The sequence below is a fragment of the Topomyia yanbarensis genome, chromosome 2, assembly GCF_030247195.1.
Source record: "Topomyia yanbarensis strain Yona2022 chromosome 2, ASM3024719v1, whole genome shotgun sequence".
Lineage (NCBI taxonomy): Eukaryota > Metazoa > Arthropoda > Insecta > Diptera > Culicidae > Topomyia > Topomyia yanbarensis.
In genome coordinates this window covers 349,819,935-349,834,915 of record NC_080671.1, presented here as the reverse complement: position 1 = coordinate 349,834,915, position 14,981 = coordinate 349,819,935, and the positions used below count along the sequence as shown (strand labels likewise).

The following is a 14,981-nucleotide window of genomic DNA, read 5'->3' as shown; positions in this document are numbered from 1 at the left end:
ATACAAAACAAGACTTCCGCTGCCCACTTTATTTGTTGCCGTACGACAATTAACTTCCACTCGTATCTCATTTCCAACTAGTTTTTTTGTTTTCCGGAGGTTTCGCTTATCGATTACCCAATGTGTTTGAATTGAGCTCAACTTTGCCGAATTTGGAGGATTCTTATTATTCTTAGGTATGACCAGAATAATTGTTGAAGATATGGTATTCTTAAGCCATAAATGATTGGAAGCTGGGTCTAGCCAAAATAGAACGGAACAACTGATATTTTTTTTAAAAAAGGCAACAAGCAAACAATCCTTAGCATAAATATCTTGATTGAAAGTGCTAGTTGTTATGAAACTGTTCCTTCTCAGCACACATGTGACAATCGCCTGCCATACTGAGCAATGTTATGAAAACTTGGATAAACTTTTGTGCCCAAATCTATCTTGAACCTTTCCTTTTCCGGTAGCCGCGTGAAACTCTTGACCTGGGAGTTGCTTAAAGTCCACCACTTGGCGTATGTTTCATTGTGCATTACGATGCAATCAAACATGGTCAACAAGGTCGTGCCATTCGTTGGGTGACTCTCGAACCTATAAATCGATATTCCCTTCTGATATATTAATATCAGAGCTTAAAAAAATTGACATACCTGCGTGAACTTGAAAGGGAAACGAAATTCAATTCATGCCCGCCGCGATGAATGCAATGTTTGGTTCGCTTCCCTCGTCATTCGTTCTCCCGACACAGCGCATTTAGGGTCGGATATGTTCGGTTTCAGAAGCAAACTGAATTTTGTTTCTATGCTAACTCTGAGAGGGATTTGCGTTGCGTTGCGTAAGCGCGGTATACTTCGTAGATTGCAGACTGATGACTCACATTTCCAGCCAGACTACTTGAGGAGCATTGTTTGGGAATAACAATTGATCCAGTCCGAGCGAGATTTTCGCCTGAGAGCCACCATTGCGGGCCACGACCATCTTTACCGTAACTTGGGATGAGAAAGGAAGTGTTGATGTGGCACTTACTTAACGGAAGGCCCCGACTCAGTGACACTCCCATAAGTACCACAGATTGGGTAGTGGGTGGGTTGTTAGTCAAGATTCGCTTCAAGCAAGCGATGCGACTGAGAATATATTTTCGTGCATCTTTGAATAGTTTATTGACTGTAGGATACGTAAATCTTCTAGGCGTTTAAACTCTGGTTAATCGTTTATCGAGATTGTTTCATCGAAAACAACTTGAACTCCGGACAGCCGGCTGCCGGGAGTGTTGTCGACAATGTAAAATGGACCGTAAACAATGAGTTTAAAAGTGGTATGGTGGAACATTCATAAATTATGTCACGCAAAGATTACCCAATACTAACTAACACTCTTTCATATTACCATGTTATTTTCCCCTTGGTCTAATACGAATCAAATTCTTTTAGTTTTTCCTTCATTTTGTAGTAGCACTTTTATGCCGCTATTCGCAAAAGTGTTCATGTTCTATGGAATTTCCTATATACATGGAGCAATCGTGCGTAAAACGGCCGATTGCGTCAAAGCACATGACGTCCTCCCCTCCCATTTATGTCACAATTAGTCATATCTCTTCCTCCTAATAGCGTGGCAGAATTTATAAATGGTCCTTATTGGTACAATCACAAGCATATTGAGATCCCGTAACTTGAAATTTTCCACCTCGTTCGAGTGAACGTTCCGATATTACAATGAAGACGCGAAACAGAAAAAAATATAAATGCTGCGTTCCTAAACGATATTAACATCATGCACGAATCAAACACCCCCCGTTTCCAAAGAGTACGTACATATTCTTAGCTCAGTATAATTGACTGATGAGTTAATGGACTAAAAGTTAAGCCTTAAATATGACCATAAAACATGTGTTCCTCGTGCTGAAATGATTGCCGCAAATTGGTAATTGGATTTGAATTGATCTTGCGAATTGTCAATTCTCCACCTTCATACATAATTCAAAAGACATACACTCAGACAAGGTCATGCTTATTTCCCACACGCATTAAAGACCCAGTGGATTCGTTTTCTAGTTGGTCAAATAAACACTAAACAAACAAATAAATTAGTTTGCTCAGTCTAAAGAAATGTCAGCTCGATTGGCATCAACCGGCGGATATGTGTTCCCTTACAATGCCATCAAATGAAAGTAATTTAAAATTACATACGACAAAATATGTGCAATTCAGAATATAACAAAACGAAGATTTCTTAATTATTTGAATTTAAAAAACGATCGGAAAAAATGAGTTGCATAACCGTAGTTTCAAAGATAGCACTGCTGATGAATCTGAGAGGGATTTTTTAGCAAAAGTGCACCAGATGTAGATTACGCAGTTCACTTATGCTAGAAAATGTAGAAGACGCCAACTTCTGCCTTCAAACTGTCCACATGATAACAAATGAATGCTTTGGTTGGTGAAGGAATTTATATTTCCTCTGCACTCAATCATTCGATTCTGCATGAAATTTCAGTCAGTTGGAAAGTTAATGAATGTTGGTTTCGGTAAATACAAACAGAAATATACCATTGGTAGATCTAGAACGTCCCTGGGAAAAACATGGTTTACGATTTACGATACTCGAAACTTTCAACCAAAAACTGCTAATTGCTGTAGGAAAACACTGAAAAATTCGCTTTGTGCTTTTAAATTTTCACTTCGGTTTTTAATTTCCCGTAATGTAACCAATCGCGGCGGTAATTAATATTGGTAAAACCATCCAACTTTTTTGACAGTGAGGCCAAAACTGTTTTAAACAGGTTGTGTAAAATTCCCGCAGGTTCTATTTCAGTATGTCTCATCAGCAAACAGAACCTCTTCACTCAAAGGACATCGTAAGTTAGAAGTCGTTTAGTGTATTCACAAGTAGTGTTTCCAATTTTGTACTTAGCGTCAGCCCGGTACATTGATCAAGTGCCGTGGCTCTGAAGAGATGAAGTCGAAACGCAAACACCTGGACTAATTAAATAAATATTTTTTTTTGTACTGAAATAATAACGCAAGTTTCGATGCAGAGCTCAAAAAAATGACATCCCTGCGTGAACTTGGAAGAAAACGAAATGCAATTCATGCCCAACGTGACGAATGAAATATTTAGTTCGTTTCCCTCGTCATTCGTTCTCCCGACACAGCGCATTCAGGTTCTGATATGTTCGGTTTCAGAATCAAACTGAATTTTGTTTCTATGCTAGCTCTGACGTGGATTATTGAGCAAAGGTGCACCAGATGTAGATTACGCAGTTCACTTATGCTCGAAAATGTAAAAGATGCCAACTTCTGCCTTCAAACTGTCCACATAATAACAAATGAATGTTTTGGTTGGTGAAGGAATTCATGTTTCCTCTGCACTCAAGTATTCGATTCTGCATGAAATTTCAGTCAGTTGGAAAGTTAATGAATGAGGGAGGCGGTGAATCTGAGTGTTGGTTTCGATGAATACATTTAAACTTTCGCAGCACTGTTAAACTTTCGCAGCACTGTTTCGGTTATATTAATCTCGAGTAAAATTGGCGGTCCGAAACATCACTGTGACGATAGGCGATAATGCAAAAAGTAAACATACAAGCATTGCCATCAAACAAAATGCCTCTATCGACGAAAAAGAAAGAAATCGAGACCGGAGTAGATATTGTAGAATGTTTTCGACTCCAGATACACACGGAAATCGTGGCATCCGGTGCTTGAAAGTAACTTCGTCTCATCAGAATCCGCCATCAACTTAATGACAGAACTAAGCCAGTGCCGGATTGAAAAAAAATGTTTTTGAACAGTTCTACCGGTTTGCATAAAAACACAAATTGTGTTTTCGTTTTTTGGAACTAGCGTACATTCAGTGCTAGCTTAGTCCTATCACTAAGTTAGTGTCGGATTCTGACGAGACGACGTCGAAACGCAACTTCTATAACTACTTTTATTATAAGTTTGTGGTCTTAACGCGCAAAAGTGGTTTTAAACAATTTTCTCCTTAGTGGAGGAAAAAAGTTTTTTACCGGAAATTTTCGCCATTAAGAAGAAAGCATAGTGATTAAACTGCTTGAAAATAAATTCATTTAAAGTGTTAGGGAAGCGTAAATTTTATTTATGATCAATTTGTTACACTAAATAGCACTATATTTTTAACGTGTACTTCATCCCATTATAAATGCATTGGGATGAATTAGACGCTGAATAAAGCACTATTTCCACCTATCCGATCAGTTTCAATGCCGGTTTAGTGCTGTGCACGGACACCAACATTCTTTCATACAATCCTCACCATTGTCCGACACGGAACCGTCCAGGACAAGTGTGAATGCTCGTATTTGATTACATGAAAGAATATTGGCGTCTGTGCACGGTACGGAACCGTCACTGCATCGAATCGGAAAGGTGTAAATTTGGCTTAAAGCTCCGAATTTTTGCGGTGACTACAAAAAAACGGCACGTCATATTTTGAAAACTTCGGACAATGGGGGATTATCATATACACGGTCAAAATCATACTGAATCGTTGCGCATGGTTCAATGAAAAGTTTCCATATAAAGATGTTGTGTGTTAATATCTCCCAAATGCACGAATACATTTCAACGAAAAAAAAAATTGTTTTGCATATTTATAATAAAGTCTTCAAAGTTAAAAAAGGTTAGACCTTTAACATGTAAATTTTGAACCATGCGTAAAGCTTCAGTATCATTTTGACCGTTTTTCTGATAACCCCCCTTAAGTCTCAAGCAGAAAAAGTACTTTTACGGCGCTGTTTCCTAAATTTAGTTTTGCGGGCGTTCTAGGAATAATATTAACGGGAAAACAGGCATTCTAGCATATTTTTAAACTATCCCGGTGTTTCACAACCGGGGATATCCCACTATGGATACGGAAATCACACGAGTTTCAATATGTTAAACATGTATACGTAGATCCATGGAAGCATGTCAACAGATTAGTAAACCTTATGATCTTATCAGCAAAATTTAACAATTCCGCAGCTTTATCTTTAAATTGCTTCTAGGTTCCTGAACTAAACTGATGCACACAATTTTTTTATATCTTCATCCTCAAGTAGAGCAACTTTGCAACACATTGACATTGAGTTTGGCCTGCAATGACTTTCAACAAGTCACAAATGACTGGCAATAAAAATGATATGCCTATATTACGCGATTGGCCTCAACGATGACCATTTTCCTGAACCAGCTTTCGGAAGCAGGATAGTCAATGTCTATCAGCCTTGTGTCTGACTGATTCGAAAAAGGAGAATATCACTATGCATCAGCATTTTTATGATAATGTAAACTGGAAAACTGCTATGTTCTAAAAATATGTAGTTAACAGGAAAGTATCAAACTAAAACTACTCACCAAGTACACCTATTAGTAAACTGCGGAAGTCTGCTGGTCAATTTCCCAGAAAAAAACGCAAAGAATACACTATTAACTTCAGTTACGTGACCTGGCGTAGGAAAACGATGTTAACGCTTGAAACGTTCGGTTCCAACTGAGCGTAAAAAAACCTGATATCGTATACAGTAGCACGATTTGGTTGCCAATACGTAAGCTGATTCGAGGTTTTGAGTCGCTTGCTTGAGGTGAATACGGCGCGTAAACACCTAAACACTTATCGCCACTTTTTAGCTGGACATTGAACAACGCACTGGTTGTCAATCTGGTTTTTTGGTTAGTGGTGGTGCTTTGCCAATCGATAGGGGTGCTATGATTGGTCATCATTGGTTGCTAGATGACTTGCTGTTCTGGGATAACTGTGCCAGAGATTACAATTGTTGTACCTATTCATCGTATTGAGAAAGAAGCTCATGAAAGTGTGCACTTTGAATGATAGCTGTGATAAAAGAATGACCGAGACTTTCAGATAAATCGCAACATGATATGGACGATTGTGGTGGTCGTTATCACTTTTTTTTAGTTATTGCGGTAGCATGTCGATGATGATCTCCCGATATGGCTATCGCTATTGCTTATCATTTCAACATTCGTTGGGTTCTTGTTGGTAGAATATATCAGTAATTTTTTGTATGTACATGATGATCATCACAGTAAGATTTGTAAACGATGAATGACTGCATTTTATGACTGGCTGATGATAAGTAATATGTGGAATTGAAACCGGTGTGGAATGAATCATCAAAAGTGGAAAATTTCGGCAATCTGAGCGGATCGTTAAAATTAACAGCAAGTTTTGGTATTTCTTGATGATGCAACACATAGTGTCACGTTAATTAAATTGTCAGATCCAGGGCCGGCGGAAAGCAAGGGTAGTATGGGTAGTACTAAATAACCGAGTGGTTAATTACCCACTCGAAATTTTGAACCATTTCAAAAAATTTAGATGTGCAACGCATGTATCTAGCACTACACACATTTGAAAACATCGATGTACCACAATTCCATTTGCATAAACGAACGTGATTTAATGTGAATGTAATGTAAGCGTGTACATTGCGAAAAGGGAAAAATCCTTTCTAATGGACTCCTCACCCTATGCTTTCTACCCACTCGGGCGTAAAGGGTTTCGCCGCCCCTGGTCAGATCAGTTAAAGACTCGGAACCTACTTGTTCACTCAAAACAGGTTATGGGTTTGTCTTACGTTATAGATTTTTCTTCAAAAATATAAACTGAGGCATTCTGTTAAATTTCGATTATAGTCATGTTAACCTTAGGGCCATTTTTTCTGGATTAGAAAAAATCACTTTAGAAAAATCTGTAACCCTATGTGCGGCATTGGGAATCGAAGCCAGATGAGCTACGCACAAGCAGAGAAGAGAAGGGCCACTCAAAAACAAATTTCTCACAATTCTTCTCTAAATCACTAGTGACATGTAATATCGAAGCCCTGCAGGATACTACAAATCAGCACAATAGTGCATATTTATACGACATTATTGGTATAAAATATCTAGCAAAATCGTCCTCAATAATCCTACAAGTGACCAGAATATATTCATCTAGGGTGGGTGCTCCTATAGTTGAGGTGTACCTATAGTTGCAGTAGTGGGCTATACGCCTAAGTAAGGTACAAACCATCAAAAAATATTTTTTTATCGATTCATCGTACTAAAATTATGCTACAATAAAACTGTTATCCTTGAAATTTGCTCAAATAACTATTCAAAAAATTGTTTTTCTATGGATTTTGAGCTCCCTTGCACCTATAGTTGATCTAATGTACCTATAGTTGCAAGTGCCATAAGAAATCAATGGGATTTACAACAATAGGAACCGAAATTAGCGATTGCACCACTATTGGTACATGTGTTCCTATAGTGGTACAAGCGGTTTTGAATGCATAAATTGGTTATTAAACCATCTTTATATTTTTCCTATGAAGTAGGGATTGAAAGCTGTTTTTTAATGTATTAACATTGCCCATAGGTCTATTCATCGATTTTTAGCAAAAGTTTTCCTAAAGCATGCGACTATTGGTACATCCACCCTAAATAAAAACTATAGCGCAATTGCAAAAATAATATTTATCACTAATAGTAATAAACCGTAGTGATATCTTGATTTTAGAAAATGATGGTGTCCACTTTTTATCAATTAGAATGGTTGAAAATGACATTGTAAAAACATTACGTTGGCCTCGTACAGGTCTTTGGCGTTAGCTGGATTTCTAGAAAGTTCGTAAACAATCCGAAAGCAATAAGACTTCTCTGAATATTGCAGAATCTTGGCGAGTTTTGGATATACAGTGAAGACAAGATTTTATGAGCACCCGATTTTATCAGATTTTTGACCCGATTTTATCAGCTTCATACGAAAATTGACAGTTGGTAGTTTAATGGGCTCTAGCAGATGAACCAAGTTGAACTCGAGTAAATCCTTTCTTGAGCATATTTTTCCTATCTTGATCCGAAATATGCAAAATAAAATATTCGATTTTTTTATAATTTTGCACTGTCAGACCCTTTAATCAGGAAAGGTTATGAGGCTATACTGCCGTTATACGCATAATTGTCCCATGTATATAGGGAATCCCATAGAACATGGGACAAATATGCTTATAACGGCAGTATACTTTTTTTTTTTTTTCAATTTGTTTATTTGATAAGGCACGTATGCGTTAGCTTAAATGTGCCATTTTTTCATTGTTTTACATTTTGAATTTCTTAAAACTAGGGGGTTACACATTTCAATATTATTTTGTTTTATATAATGAAACTAAAAAAAAAAACTTTACAGCTAACTTATACATATAAAAGAGGGTATAATATAATATTCGTGAGATTTGGGGGCCGGCAGTATACTTAGCGACCAAAGAAGAATCTTTTAAGAGCTTCGGTTTCTTAAAAAGAAAGAAAAATATATGTCCCGATTTTATCAATGTCCCCGTTTTATCAGCCTAAAATTCACCAAGGGGCTGATAAAAACTGGCCTTTACTGTATTCTTTGGAGAATTTGGTAGTATTGATTTAAACATTTCTCTAAATTTAGAAGAACTTCTGTGGGTTTTTTTAAGTTCTTTGCAGTTTTAGAACTGTCTTGAATTTCTGAAATTCGTAGAAATTGCTTGAAGTTCATAGGAATTCGCTGGAAACATTCTGGAATTTGGAATTTGCATAAATTTCTTGTGATGTCGGCCGTCTACATGTGAAAAATTCGGTTCATAAATTCACGAAGTAAAGTTCATGATTATGTGAAATGATTTACGAAAATCGTGATCAAGATACTGAAATTATGAATAACCTAAAATTCATAATACTATTTGTGTTTCGAAGAAATTGGTTCGTTCCGAATATATACATGGCGTTATATTCGAAAGTTTGGTTGAGTTGGTGTTGTTGTGTGGACATGGTTTTGTTACGATTCTGGTTCATAATTTAAGAATATACAGCTAGCATTTAAACGATGTCCATGATTTCAGAAGCTTATTCGCAATTTTCGAAATTTCTCATCAAGTTAGCGTCATGAGTGTACTGTCGGATTTTTCCGTCAGAGTAGCGTAATTTATGGTTATTATTATGATCATAGTCTCGTTTTTTGCAATTTCTAGTCACGTTATCGTGATTTTTTAGTCATGACTGAAGTGATTCAAGTTCATGATTTCAGGTGATAGTCACGATTTTTGCTATTGTAATCACGAGTGATGTTCATGATTTCAGGACCTTAGTCACGATTTTCGTAATGTCTATTAACGTTATCGTTATATTTTAGTCACGAGTACAGATTTTTGTTCATGGTTTCAGGAGCCATAATTTGTGATATTTTGTCACAAGTAGTGTAATTTATGTTCATGATTCCAAGATCATAGTCGCGATTTCCGTAATTGATATGCCCGTTATCGTAATATTTTATTCTTTAGCTCATTTTCGAATTTGCCACGTGGAGTGATCTGACTCATTTTCATGATATTAGCAGATTTATCATGATATTCGTTATTTCACTTCGCCTTATCGTCATATATTTTTTGGCTCCTATCGGATTTTTTCACTCAAAGCCACGTGACAGTCTGGATTATAAAAGTGACTGATTGGCGGTATCTTATTCTGTGAACTATATCGCGAACACACTTTGTAACTATATAATATATTCTTGGTGCTTTCGTTTTCTGTAAGACATCGCGCTGAATTGTGAATTATTAAATGAATATTGATGTTCGAGGTGTTTATAATTTTCTTAAATTTACTGATCTTACTTATTACTGGTCGTTGACAGCTGGACATATAAGACATTTAATGAAATAGTGCATGAAACAAAAATAATCCCACGAATAACACTCCAAATTTTGTGAAATAGTTCACGTGAAAATTTCATGACCATTTGTAGAGTTGCATGAAATTGAAAATGATTAGGGATATCTTCAAAATATCACAAGCACGTAAGATGGATCGTAAATTATATACTAGGAATCACGAACCAGTTCACGAATTCATGAATAATAGTCCATGATTTTGTGAACTATATCACGAGCACAAATCGTTTGTCGTGGCTATTGTTCTAGACATCATGAACCAGTTAACAAATACAAGAATCATATTTTATGATTTCGTGAATTATTTCACGAACACGAAGGGTACGCGATTATTATACTAGAAATTATGAATAAGTTCTCGTATACATGAATGATATTGTAGGTTTTCGTGAACTATTTCATAGTTGTAATTATTATCATAGAAATCATGAACCGGTTCAAGAATACAGGAATATTTGACGATTTTGTGAACTATTTAATGAGAATGGATACTGAATCGTGGCTAATATATTAGGAATCATGAATTAGTTCACGAGGATTGAATAGATTCATGAATAAAGCCCCGAGTTTCGCGCTATAGTTTACGAGAAAGTATCCAGACTATATTGATATTGTGAACTGGTCGGTGTTAAGTCAGACCGAACTAAGTCGCAAAACATCAAAAATGAGATAATGATAGCACTGGATAAAGAATAGCGTCACTCGATTTCTGCCAGATTTGAAATATGTAACAATAAACAAGAATTATGGCAAAAATTAATTTCCAATCATAATGTAAAGGATGCTGCGATTCAAACTTTAAACTCGTTTTACTCGAAATCAATATTTTGTCACTTAGTCCGGTCTGACCTTTTGGTTAACCTTTTGTTTTATGCATAATGTTCATAAAGTTTTGAAAATCGATTTGGTAATAACATGGCGGAAACCATGACTGAAGTTCACAACATAAAAAAAATATTTCCACTAATAAAAGCGTTATGCAGGCGTTACTTAAAGGAACTTTAACATAGTAATAAAGCACATGATTTTAGTTCGTGTGTTTAGCTGCGCTTTCCATACTCGTGAGTAACACGAGCCTCCATCGTAGGCGCTGGGCGTGCGTGCTCCGAATTTCGCTCATTTCATTCAAAACATTGTATACTCAAATTTTATGTACATATTGTTTGTTGCAGAAATCGTTTTATCATCGCTCTACGTTTAAAATTGCATGTAATTTTGGTTGATGTACTGAAATTTTCTATAATTTTATTTATTTCCTTGAAGTTATTAAAACTACTCTGATGCTTGTGCCTTTCCGAGAGCTCGTAGAGGTTTTTTGACATTCGTCAAACTTTCCTAATTTTTATAAATTTTTCTCGGAAGTTTTCGCTGAAGTCAATTGTGAGTTTCAAGAACATTAAATTGTGGCTCGTAATCATTTGGATGTGAAGTGTTGTGGATTCTTCACTCTTCCTTTCGATCATGTCCATATGAGCCAGCCTAGTCCTAGTTTTTCGCTTATAATTGATTCGCTCTAGAATACCTGTCCGTCTTTCAATTTAAATGCTCTAAAGTTTGATAAAAATCTATAATTGACCTAAGTTTCGTATAAATTGTCTGAAGCATTGAGGATTCCCTTGTATGTTAGTAAATTCCCGGAATTTATTAGAACTTTTCTGAAATTTGTAGGACCTCCCTAAAAATTATAGGATTCTTTTTATACTTGATGGTGTTTCACGATTCGGTTATGGCTTACTTTAAGTTTAGAATACTCTGCTGGAGTTTGCAGAACTTCTCACTCTGAGTAGTACAGAAGTTCTCTAAAGTATACAATAGTTTCCTTAGAATCCTTAGATTTTTTAAGAAATTAATGCCATTTTGTGAAAGTTTATAAAATCAAGTGAAAAAAAAATTCTGGTAGGTGTATGTACTATCGAGGTAAAATGTACGTACTATCGAAGTAATTGCATCTTTCTGAATAATCGAAACGATAAATATCACACGTTATAACGATAAAGACCGCATGCCAATTTGATGACAGAAAATGTTTATTTCAATCAATCATATTTTCGCTGCAATAAAAATTATTGCACTGCCTAGCAAATTTGTTATTATAAAGCTAAATCATGGTTAGCCTACAAATAAAATTAAAATTTTTATGAAGTTAAATAATAATTTGCTGGCTGTGTAATATTTTTTTGGCGTGTAGGCTGAAACTTATCGTGTTTTAAAGAATGAAAATTCGGTTGTAAAATAATAACTGTTATGTATGAAATTTGTCTCGTTTCGAATCTGGGATTGCTATATTAAGCATTCGAAAATAAATTTTTTCAAGTAGATATTGAACCAGCGATTGCTTCCATGATTTGCTGCGAATATTCAAATCACATTACACACTCTTTTCTTCATTATGCACGGAAAGTTGTTCGATAAAAAAACAAAACATTTTTATTTAAAATATACATATTATCTGAACATAAAATAAAATGTGGCGGTGTAACGAATTAAAGATACCTTTTATATGCTACTATAGAAATAAACAATATAATGCACTGTAGCGTTGAATGTTTTAAATGTTTTAGTTTAGATCCTTTTGCTCGCTAGTTTTGTTTTACTAGTATTAAATTTGTTTCAAAGCACCATAATTACGAAGAAAACGACAACCAACTCGACAAAAGGGTCCAACCGATGCAGGAAAATTATGTAGTATAGCTCTAGATTTGTGGTCTGAAACTACGTTATTCTACATTTCTCACACGATTTTTCATTCTATTTATAAGAAAAACGCAATTGAAGGAGAGTAATAAGAAAGCGAATGTCTACTAAAGAAAATTAAGAAAAGTGGCTGTTGGAATGATATAGTTTGTCAATATAACCCACGGATTATATGCATTAGGCCTTTCAAGGCAACTGTCAAATTTCACTTTGAGACGAAACACACGGGTATTGTGGATAGTAAACAGAAGAGAATACTCTTCTCTTCTGTTAACTGCTGTGCACTGTGTTCGGTCGACAACAGTTTGTCTGGAATTCTCCTTAAAGTGAATTTTCTCAAGTCACCTATACGCCCTATATGATTAGTTTGTCGAAAAATAAATAATTTTATTAGAATTTCTGAAAAAACGTAGCTGCAGACTGCAGTATCTATTTGTTTAACTTTCTCTTTCAAATTTTATTTTGGGATGTTATCGGCTAAGTCGGTCATAAAAATAATCGACTTTCAACTATTATCGTGCTTCCAATAATTTACCAGCACATTTCGAAAGACTAAGGTTTTACATAGTATGTTATATGAAAAAAGTAAGAAGAAAATATAAAAGCGGCTCACGAGATTCTCGTTTGCAGTTACGCTGTTTCCAAAAAATTTGGTAAAATTAATCATTTCATTGGAACACACAGAAAAAAATATTGGTAAAAGTAAGAGTGTTCCGCTCTTAGCAAAAAACAACCAACGCCAACTATTAGGTTGAAAGTAAAACTTTTAAATTAATCAAGAATAATAATCAAAGTAAAAGTTTTCCTTTTAAGCAAATGAAGAATAGTACTCAAAACAAAAGTTTTATTTTTAAACAAAGAGTATGCGTTGGTTGTTTTTTGCTAAGAGTGAAAAACTCTTATTTTTACCAACATTTTTTTTCTGTGTGAATGATTGTGTATAGATTGCCTTTCCGTGCGACAGCAGCATTCGAACATCATCTGAAAACCGTAAATACTATATATGTACTGATATTAAAACCTATCAGTTTTGCATTGAAAATTTTAATGAATGACACACACACAAAACTGTTTCAGAATCGTCTGACAGGTTTCATTGGTCCGAGTGCAAAAAAAGATTACAACACCACAATGACAAACTCGTGATGCAAAAACCCTTCTCTTGCCAGTTTTTCAGCAAAGAAACCGGATAAAAGCAGTTCAGTAGGTATTTGTTGTTTTTGCAGATCTGCTGATCGACGATACTAGGTAAATATGTGTAGCACAAGCGAATGCGTGCACACATACAGGATCAACATTTTTCGACTTGTCACCGTCGAAATCAAGATAGACTATTTGCACACAGCCTTGTGAAGATAAAAACAGTAAACATGAATCTAAACTGGCATCACGGAAGATAAGCTTTGCGTGGGTTTCCTTCCATACTTCCCCTTACAAAGCCATCATGCTCGTTTGGCTGTACTTTTTGACAGTCCGTTTGGCTGCAGTTTTAGACACTTCACTAGGCTGTGTGTAAAGAGTACGATTAATCCGATAGTACGATTATGTTGAGATGTTTTTTGCAATGTTGTTTTTACACAACATTGTGCATTTAAGGGTTAAAGAATAATCGCTCCGAACAAGATTAGATTAGATATCATACTAGATCGGAACATTCTGCAAATGGTTATGCGGTCCAGGTTCATGTTGTCAAAAGGAATCACTCCTATCGGGTTCATATGAATTAAGCGGTAGTTGCAGATAGTTTCTAGCGTCAGTAGGTCTAGATTCGAACAAATTCGTTACCTTTAGTTGGCAACAATAGTTCTACGTAATATAACTTAGAAATTTAAGATATCACGAAGATGTAATTGTATTGATATGTGTTAGCAGAATTATGCAATACAACTTTCGCTATGACCACTTTCTAATTCACCCATTGACCGAAAATCATTGCTAACATTTTCATCTGTTGTAGTAGAAAGGGCATGAACTGACCAATTAGAGAACTGCAACTTTATAGCCAAATTGCATAACACACGGTGTGATTGTCTTCACCCAAAAACTCACAGATAATTTATATTCTAAGTCCAGCTGGTAACCTGACAATACTTTCACTTACCTTTTGAAGCTATTAAATCTGTCCAGCAGGGGTGGTTTCACTTTTCAACAGTAGAAAAATCACGAAAAAATTCACTACGCACGGAAGAGTGAGTGCACTCGGTTACGGGAACAGAGTATTAATGTATAGGGGGATGTCAGATACGAGCTCAGCACCCATCCATCCATCGTTCTACCCTACCGTACCGATGGATATTACGGACAGTGAAATTTGCTTACGATACATGCTTGTTTGAAATATCGTGCTCGTGTAGCATTGTGACATGATAGGTTTCTATTTCCTACCCTCATTTCCTTGTCATTATATTTGTTTGCTAGGAAATGTGCTCAACAAGTTTCTGTCCAAAGTATGGAACCGTACATTATACGCATGTCAAGCATGCTGATTTTTTATACTCTTATTTGCTCTTTCCACATGGCTGTCAGCTGGTGACGTATGTCAGTGTGTATGCCATAGAGGCCTGTTTTCGACAAAGAGCCTATTTATTCAGTG

At 35.8% G+C, this 14,981-nt stretch overlaps 1 protein-coding gene across 2 annotated transcripts in view; it reads right to left on the bottom strand.

The window, feature by feature from the left end:
• Nucleotides 1-14,735, bottom strand: part of LOC131684200 (5-aminolevulinate synthase, non-specific, mitochondrial) — a 44,080-nt gene extending 29,345 nt beyond the window's left edge. The window contains exon 1 of one of the 2 annotated variants that reach the window (XM_058966868.1): nucleotides 14,490-14,735. The gene's annotated coding sequence lies outside the window, so the exon portion shown is untranslated. Of the gene's footprint in view, nucleotides 1-5,345; nucleotides 5,495-14,489 lie in introns of those variants that run through there. The other variant, XM_058966869.1, reaches the window with a different exon arrangement.
• Between the last annotated feature and the right edge of the window lie 246 nt (nucleotides 14,736-14,981).